Source organism: Rhinolophus sinicus, chromosome 16 (genome assembly GCF_057876585.1).
Source record: "Rhinolophus sinicus isolate RSI-liver-muscle chromosome 16, RSI-T2T, whole genome shotgun sequence".
Lineage (NCBI taxonomy): Eukaryota > Metazoa > Chordata > Mammalia > Chiroptera > Rhinolophidae > Rhinolophus > Rhinolophus sinicus.
Window position 1 is genome coordinate 44,567,333 of NC_142516.1, and position 10,408 is coordinate 44,577,740.

At 30.9% G+C, this 10,408-nt stretch overlaps 1 non-coding gene across 1 annotated transcript; it reads left to right on the forward strand.

Moving 5' to 3' along the window:
* Positions 1-8,421: 8,421 nt before the first annotated feature.
* Positions 8,422-8,611, forward strand: LOC141571448 (U2 spliceosomal RNA). The gene has a single exon (XR_012496188.2). It is a non-coding gene; the product is annotated as a U2 spliceosomal RNA (small nuclear RNA).
* The last annotated feature ends 1,797 nt before the right edge of the window (positions 8,612-10,408 follow it).

Below are 10,408 nucleotides of genomic sequence, written 5' to 3' on the forward strand. Positions count from 1 at the left end.
AATAAATATACCAAAAAACCTGCTTTCTTATCTCCTTTCTGTGACTAACACTCCTTGATTGGCTTTGGACAACTCATCTGATCTTTTAGATACTTTGCAATTATATTTTAAAATGGGGGGAAATATTAATATCATGATTCATCTGCCAGACAGAACAGGATTTTCTTAAGGTCCCTTCAAAAGTTCAGATGTTTAAAATCAGTGTAAAACATCTAAAACTTCTGTAAGTTTCAAAAGAAAGCTTTCTACAAATTTATTCCTTACTTGTTGTATTTTTTTAAAAGGCTACATCATCTAAGGAGAGGTATTATTGTGTTAAATATTCATAAAAACCAGTAATTTCTATACTGCCCATGGTATATCAGCCATAAGTAAATGCAGTATTAATAACATGAGAAAATTAAAGTAAGCAAAAGTACATTTTAAGATATAAATTAGTTTTTTTGATTGCATGATCTACACTCAGAACACATCAGACCTGCATACTACCTGACAAGTGAGTTTACAGAGTCTCTCCGTACCAGTGATGTGTAATTTTGATAAAGTAAGCAATTAAGTTCCTCATACTTACTGGAAGGGAAGCTGTTCTGAAAACAATTAATGGAATCATTGCAATTGTCACACATAAATTATTTTATTTATAATAAAATGCAGTTGAAGCAAGATAAGACTTAATCAGTTACCAACATATGTCCTTGCATCTCTTGGGCAGTCATTTCTGGAGGGTGATTAGCAAACTGGAATGTTTTAATTTGAATTGGCCAGGTTTCTAAAATTGGATCATGAACATACGCGGTCAAATGAAGAAAGAGACAGTCTTCTGATAATCAGGAATCATGCATTTGATTTTAGCTAGTGTCCTGAAGTTGCAAATCCTGTCTGCAATTTCCATTTTTCCAGAAGAATTATCAAAATGATAAAACTGGAGGTGGGGAGATAAGCTTACATGACCATTATTCTGACATTGGCATTGTAAGGAAAACAAGTTGTGGGAAAAAGCAATAGATTGAGAGACATGCTATTTTGCCATTTCTAGCTGTGTGGATAATTATCTTCTATTCCTATGATTAATGACTAGACAATATTTTTGCTCCCCCCCCCACATCTTGTGAGCATTGGTCTTACCACCTCTTAGATGAGGAAACTCATTTTAGGATTATTGTGAAAAACGAATGAGCTGATACATGTAACATGTTTAGCATAGTATCAAACACATAGTAATTTCTCAAAAAAGGTTAAAAGTTAGTATTAATAGCAGGCACTCAATAAACATCAATTCACTTCACAATCCCTATTACCTAATATCCCAAATTTTCGTCCCTCTCCTCACATACTATATTTAAAAGTATATCAGTGTCCTCTAAATGTAACAGTGATCATTACATATAATGGTACTTTTTTTTTTTTGTCATAATGTTATTTAAAGGAACCCAAGAATATCTGAAGGATAACAAAATCCTATTAATTAAATTAGGAATGAACCATAAACTAAAGGAGAAGGACCTATAAATATTAAAGGAATAGATGTTAAACAAGAAAAAAAATCAGAGGTTAAAATGAACTGTTTTTTTAGCTTATGCGATGTCTTTCTTATAAACTAAGCAGTTATTGGCTATTTTGTCCCATGTAGATATTTTCACACCTGAGGTTTCATGAATTGTATCTCATTTAACAAGTGTGAACCTAGGTTTCTAAGTTGCTTTTTAAACCTGCTTTGGATGAGGTGGAGATGCCAAGGAAGATTGTAGATTTTTGGTCTTCGTCTATAATTGAAAGAAAAATCTATCAGTTATAGTTACAACCATTCCCCCACGTACATAGTTAAAAATTGCTGCTTTGACTACCCTCAGCAAAACAAAACTGAAAACCTAAATAGTCATGTTGACCATTAGTACTCTATACATGTGTGTTTAAAATGCTTCTAGGATTTTCTACCTCAGGATGCAGGGCGGAAGAATGAGCATATTTAGATCCCTAATCTTCCATCCAAAGTCTTCTAGATTCACAGAAAATATGCCCCCCAAGATTAAAAGGACAAAGCCTATTAGTTCCACAAAAAAGAAAGGGAGAAAGCCCTGAAATAGAATGTTTGAGAAAATGCTGAGTACAAGTAATGATACGTTTGGACTGATAGAAAAGAAAATAGAGGTAAAGAAAATATAAAAATGCAGCATTTGATGATACCATTAACGTCATCAGAAAGAGTTTATCTATATAAAATATAAACATGTGGGGGCCTAAGATCAAGGAGAACTACTCTTCTGTGTTAATTCCAGAGCAGCCATCAAAAACTGAGGAACAAGATAAAAACATCACTTAGATCATTGCCTGAATCGCTAGGGAATATAGTGTCTACCTCTGGGTTATGATTATTATAAGTGAGTTAATAGGCATACAGTATTATTGCAATTATTATTATTTTAGATATAAGGTTTTTCCTGCTATGTGTTTAATTTTCAAGCAATTAATATTTTGATCAACTTACAGTTATTTTTTTCTATTTCATTTTAAAATGATCAGAAAATTTGGCCTTTAAAATATATTTTTTAATTATTTAAGTTTCACTTTGCAATATAGAAATATTAAATTTTCTAAATCACCATGTACTTATTGAAAAAATATGTTATCTATTTGAGCGATCAGTGATTACTACATATCTATTAAATTTCATTAATCAACATTTTTATCTTTTGGTCTATCTTATGGGTGTTAATGCTATCACAATATGTTTTAATTTATACTTCCATGATCACTAAAGATGTTTTGCATCTTTTCATGTGTTTATTGAACAATAGTCATTGTCTTTGGGATATCTGTTCAATTTTTTTGTTTTTGTTACCTGTCTTTTTAGCAGTGATGTGTGTGTGTGTGTGTGTGTGTGTGTGTATTTTGCATGTAGTTAGTTGGAAAACAGATATAGCCTTTCACATTTTTAATCTTGTCATTTGGTGGACAAAATTTCTTATTTTTAATGTAATACAATTCATTAATCTTTGCTTTTATGCTCGATGTTTCTTTGTGTGTTGGTCAAGAATTTGTGCTGCCTTCTCCAATCATAAAGATACTCTCCTATTGTATATTCTAGAAATTTTATAATGTTATCTTTCTTATTTAGTCTACATCAGTCTGGAATTGATTTTTTGTCATTTTGTCCCAACACTACTACTTAAAAGTCTACTGTTTTTTTCAGATCATTATAAGAACCTCAAAGTAATAAATCAAGTCTCACTATATTCTCATTTTTTTCTCTCACTCACTTTGTTATTCAAAATTTCCCGGGCTATTCCTGGTACTTTGCATTTCTATATAAATTTAAGAATTGGCCTATAAATTTACAAAAATATGTGCTGGGATTTAACAATAGAATTACATTAAATTTATAAATTTGGGGATAATTGACAACCCTACGATATTGATTTTTTTCATTACTCTAAATATGGTATATTAGCATTACCTTTATTTAGATTTTCTTAAATTCCTCTAGTAATGTCTTATAGCTTTCTGTATAGAGACTTTGAGGTCTTTTGGTAGATTAATTCCTAATTTTCAATGCTATGATAAATATTAGTATTTTAAATCTTTGTTAATAGTTCAGAATTCCCATCTTTTTTTTTTTTTTTTTTTTAGTTTTTAAGTTTTATCCTATGATCTTGAGTAATTCACTTATTGATTCTAGTACACTATATGTTCCCTTACTCTTATGCCTCTTCCATGACTTATTGCACTGGCTAGGACCTACCATTTTTAGATGTGTAGATTGGGTATTCAATTTTACAAAATTCCATTTCTGCATAGATGAGCATATTATATTTCTCTTAGTAGTAACGTATCATTGTGTGTATGTATTAATGCAGTCTAACAAATTTAGTCTTTTAATTGGAGTACTTAACTGATTTACATTTAGTGAAATTACCAAAACAAATTTTTTATTTATCATCTTGTGATTTTTTTCTATCTGTTTCACCAGTTTTTATATCCTTTCTAAACAATAATATGTTGTTCTACAACTTAAAGATGCTGATAAAGATTACTGTCAGCCTATAAATTTATGGTAACCTATAGTACATTCAAATATGAAAAAATAAACACATTTTCAGGTATACAAAGAATAACTATTTATCTTTATTTTAAAACACTAGAGGATATACTTCAACAAAAAGAAACATGAATTCAGAAGGAAACAGTGGAATGACAGTAACCTTAATCAACACAGAAACAGATATTAAGTACTGAACAAAAAATTGTTAACTTTAAAAAATGTTAACTGTTGTTTAAAGATAGGACTAAAACTCTAGATAACAGTAACTTTCATGGATATTCATGGGTGTAAGAGTAGTAGAATTGTTCAATAGACATTGAAAGCATGCTACTAATCTTATACTGGGAGAAAGGAAGATTGATATCCTAAACAAACAAAAATTGTCATTATTAGTAAAATACATAGTTTAAAATACATTAGTAAATAACCTATGTCATTAATAGAAAATATTTAAAACACATATAATCAGAAAAGAGAATTTGGAAAAGAATACACTTTTTTTTCAATACAATAGAAAACAAGAATGAAAAGGAAGGAAAAATTGATAATTTTTTTAAACTCCAAAATTAGATAAGGAAAAAAGAACAATTATATAGTTTATCAAAATTGATATAATTATATTAAATTCATCAATCACAGAAAAACATGTCACATAGGCTTAAAGAACTAAACAAGATGTCTTAATACACTGCTTACAATAGAATTTTAATAAGAAATAATTTACAGGCACAAATACTGAAATCATATTTGGATAAAATGGATAATCGTTTAGGAAGTTGTAACCAAGAATCTGGGTGAATCTAACAATGTATACTGAAATTATATTATAAAAACTAATAAAATTATAAAAACATACTAGAAAATTTTTGTTTTAACATATCTCTATTAAATATTCAATTTCAATCAGATGAAAATAAAAAAATACAAGGATGCTCATCTATAATAGTGCTATATTCTTAAAGGTCATAATAAGTCTTATTTTTTTAAAAATTACTCCTAACTACATGTTTTATCAATGAACATATCTTATAAATCAATATAATTTGATAGTTTATAATGATACGTTTTTATTCCCTAATGTCACTGTTATGTAAAAAAAAAAAAAAAAGTTATGACATAGAAACAATGTTTCTTGCAAAGACAGGAAATGTTTTAGAGGCTAGAGAACCTCACAGTTTGTACTAAAGTTATTTTTAAGCAGAAATTTCAATTAATATTTTTTTAAATTACAAAGCTTCGAACAGTATACTGACAATTAATTATGTATAAAAATGGAAAAAATGACATTTAAATTCACTGAGCTAATTTTGGACACTATGTAAATCCTGGTCAGGTTAACTAAGTTTCTTGACCATCTTTATTGTATAGAAAGTATGATAATAAAAATGTGATAAGAAAATGAAGCAAAATACTAAAGCAAAACCTGCAGCAAAAATTTACAACCTCTCAACAGTAAAGAAAGTTGCATGTTTAAGGATATACTTTGTCAGACTGAGCAATTCCATGTCAGTGTTTTCTATGCAATAGCAATTTTTCTGTACTGGCTACTCCCAAGTCAAAATCATGTCATATACAATAGCTGTCTCCATAATGTTTCTTAACTCATGAATGCAGAATTTCTGATCAATGTCATAAATCATGTTGGGGATTCAGCTTCCATCCTTGTGATGGGTTGAATTGTTTTCCCCAAATTTTGTATGTTGTCGTCCTAAACTCCAATACCTCAGAATGTGACCTTATTTGGAAATAGAGTAATTGCCAATGTAACTAGTTAAAATGAGGTAGGTCACACTAAGTAGGGTGAGCCTCTAATCCAATATAACTGGTGTCCTTCAGAAAAGGGAGTATTTGAGCACAGAGATATGCACTAAGGGAGAATGCAAGAGTGAAGCTATGCTGCCACAAGCCAAGAAACTACCAGAAACTAGCTGAGAGGCCTGGATCATATCCTTCCCTAGTGCCTTCAAAGAGAGCATGGCCCTGCCAACAGCTTAAGTGCAGACTTCTGACTTCCAGAACTGTGAGACAATAAATTCCTATTGTTTAAGCCACCCAATTTGTGGTATTTATAGTACCCTAGAAAACTAACACAAACCTTGATTTTGTAAAAGGAACCAACCTTACTATCCTTCCATAAGCAAGTAGGAAATTGGAAAAAAATTACCAACTCTTTAAAACATTGAAAAATAGGCAACACAAATTTGTGAACCCTGAGATAAAGGAAACAAGCCAACAAACCAGCTGAGCTCTAGAATTGATTTGACTTTTCACTGGAGGAACATTCTGAACCTCGTTGAGTATAGAGGAGATTCTAAGGAGAGGATGAGAGTCTCAGTGGTTTGAGGAAATGGAGTCAGAGGTTCCAAATGGTTCCCAAAACTCACAAAGGGCTATGACGCATTTGAGTTGCAACCAACCAAGTGAAGCGTTCACTCTGAAGAGTCAAAATATTCATTAAAGAGCCATAAATTAGTATTAGGATTAAATTATGACTAGAATAAAGGTTATCATACAACTTTCTTAAACATATTTAAAAGCAATCCTAGAAATTATCTTGCAACCTATGCTGCAGTCAATAATAGAAATAAAATAGCATCCTATAAATTACTCAATTAATCCAAAAGAAGGCAGTTAAAAAGGAAAGAAGGAACAGATGGGAAAAATAGAAAACAACCAGAAAAACAGTAGGCTTAAATTCAAACATTTCAGTAATTGCGTTAAAAATAAATTATTTAACACCCTATTTAAATAAAAGACCTAAATATGTTGGTAAGAAATAAACGTTAAATATAAGGACACAGATGATCACATAGATTATTTTAAAAGCAAACATATGGAAAAGGCTATACCATGTAAACACTAATCATAAAAGCTGGATTTAATATATATTGACAGTAGACAATATGAAGAAACAAGAATACTTACCGGAGAGGAAGAAGGACAATTCTTAATGATAAAAGAATCAATTTATAAAGAAGGCAAGGTAGTCCTAAAGCTATCTGCATCTGATTGGAGAGCTTCAGAATAAATAAAGCAAACACATCCCGAAAAAAGAAATAGACACTTTTATGACTATACTTTGAGAATTCAACACTCATCTCTCTCAATAATTAATGGAACAAACAGACAGAAAAAATGAAAGTAAGTAGATCTAAAAATCCATTCAACCTACTTGACATAATTGGCATTCATTGAACACAATGCTCAACAACAGCGGAATACACAAGTATATTCTGCTGGAATAAACAGGAAATAGTCTTTGAGATAAACCATATGCAGGACCATAAAACAGGTCTCAATATATATATATTTTAAAGGCTAATATAATTTTTTTTTTTTATTGAAACAGAATTAAACTAGGGACCAGTAATTGCAAAAAGTCTGGAAAACTATGAAGTATGTGAAATGTAAACAGCACAATTCTAAATAAACCATGGGTCAAAAAAAAGAAATTACTAGGAAAATTAGAAAATATTTTGAATTGAATAAAAAAGAAAGCATAACACCAAAATTTGTGATTTGGAAGAGATGATGTCATGGAAATGTTAGAACAAAGTGTTCTAAGAAGCATTCCTCCAATGAAGTAACCATTAAACTGGCAAAAAATTGACAAGAATCAACTTGTTTGGAACTGTGGAATCTAATAAAAAATTACAGCAATAAATTGCAGGATTCAAAATCAACATATAAAAATCAGTTGTGTTTCTATACACTAACTCATAAAATATCTGAAAAAGAAATAGGAAAACAATCTAATTTACAATAAATAGCACCAAAAAGAATAAAGTACTTATGAATAAACTTAACCAATGAGGAAAAATAGTTGTATACTGAAAACTGCAAAACACTGTTGAAAGAAAGGAAAGACACAAACAAATGGGAAAATATCCTGTGTTCATGGGTTGGAAGACTTAGTATTATAACAGTATCCATACTACCCAAAATGATCTCCAGATTCAGTACAATCTTTATCAACATCCTAATGGCATTTTTTACAGAAATAAGGAAAAAAATCTACAATTTTTATGGAACCACGAAAGACCATGAGTGGCCAAATCAATTCTGACAAAGAACAAACTAGAGGCATCACAGTTTTTGATTTCAAAATATATTACAAAATTGCAGTAATCAAAACATGCTAGTACAAATAGTTTCTGCAGCATATGTTCTGATTTTATTTCTTTCTCTTCTGGTTTAATTTATTTGACTCTACTTTTTTTTCTCAGTCTAGTTAAATGGTTCTCAATTTTTATCTCTCAATAAAGAGAGCAGAACCAAAGCTTAACTCCTCGAGAAAAGATAAACAAAATTCACAAACTTTTATTTAGGCTAACCAAGAAAACAGAGAAGGCTCAATTTACTAAAATCAAAAGTAAAAGTGAATCGCTTCTCAGCCTTTTGGCTAAGATCAAGTGTAGTATCTGTTCTTATCAGTTTAATATCTAATACGTCCTCTATCCGAGGACAATATATTAAATGGATTTTTGGATCTGGGAGATGGAATAGGAGATTGCTCTGTCCACTCGCGCATAGACCCACTATTGCAGTACTTCCGGGAATGGTGCACCCACTAAGGGGGGGAAAAAAAATGGTTCAAGAGCCAGCTACCTGCCTTTGATTTACTGTAAAGCTAGAGTATACTAAAAAGTGTAATATTTGCAGACATGTAGATCAGTGGCAGAGAATGGAGTTCAGATGTAGATTCATGTACAATTTGTTAATTTACTTTTGCCAAAGGGGCCAAGACAACTCAGTGGAGGAAGGATTATCTTTTCTACAAATTGAGCTGAAGCAATTAGATATCTCTAAGGAGGAAGGTGAACTTCAACTCTTATCTTGTGTCACACGGACACACACACACACACACACACACTCAAACAAAGGGGAAATTCTGTCTGACCTTGAGCCTTGAGTTAGGCTAAAATTTGAAGGACACACAAAGTATGTAAAATAAAGGAGAAAATTATGATGTTTATTTTATCAATTAGGAAAATAAAATGAAAAAACACTCCTCAAAATTTACCATTAGCAATATGAATAGGCAAGTCCCAAACTGGCAAAAAAGAAAATGTTAGATATAGACATCTCCTAAGAATGGTTTCCCAATATATATAAAGAACTCTAAAATCTCAAGAAATAAGACATACAACCCAATTTTAAAAATGGGTGAAATTTTGAACAGACACATCTTGTAAAATAATATATAAATGGCCATGATGCACATGAAAAGATGTTCAACACCATTAATCATCAAGAAAACACAAAGTTAAACCACAGTGAGATACCATATACTTCCACTTCACTTTATAATTTGGGCCATTAGAATTTTACAGGTTGACAATAAAAAGGATTGTCATGGATGTGAAATAACTGGAATTATCATATATCATTGGTGGGAATGTAAAATGTCACGTCAATTATGGAAAACATTTTGAGAGTTTCTCCTAAAGTAAAATCTGTACTTACCATATCACCTCCCAGTTGTGATCCTGAATCTTTACCCAAGAAAAATGAAAACAGCTGTTCACACAAAGACTTACACACAAATGTTCATAGCAGCTCTGTTCATTATAGCCAAAATTTGAAAGTAATACAATTATCTATTAATAGTACATCCACACATTTGACCACTATCAGCAAAAAGAAAGTGCAAACTACCATTACATACAACATGGATGGATCTCAAAAACATTATACTGAGCAAAAGAAGCTGGCAGAAAAAGAGTACATATTGTATGAATCCATTTCTGGGAAACTTTAGTTAGTGCCAAATTAATTCACAATGACAGCAATGTCTTGGATTGTCTGGGGCCACTGTTGAGGTGGGTGTTGCCTGCATAGGAGAAGGAAGGAATTTTGGGGGGCAAAGATGTTCAATATCATGTTCGTGGTGGCGGTTGAATAGGTATATACATTTGTCAAAATTCAAATAAGTTCTAAATTCCTGAAGCAATTGTTTTTACCTACATTAATCATCAGTAATAATTATCTACTATATGTCTTCTCTGTGTAGTTGAGGTTCTTGTGTTCTCTGAATAGGCTCTAAGGAATCCATGAACTCTGTAAAATTCTATGCTAAATTTTGTTTATATGACCATACAGACTTTTGTTTCTTCAAGAAGTATCTGATTTCCAAAATGTTAAAAAAAAAAAAAACCTATAGTGAAATATGAATCTTATTCCTCATATACATTTTCAAAAATTGGCATCTTTATATTTTATGTTCATCCGTACATTGTTAGGTAAGCTCTTGCCCTGCTAATAGCCTTCCAGACTAGTAGTTACTAACCTATCTTTATCTTAATTAACCTAAAAAATGCCTGTTATTAACACTCTTGGTATGCTATGTATAAATAAATGTTAAACACG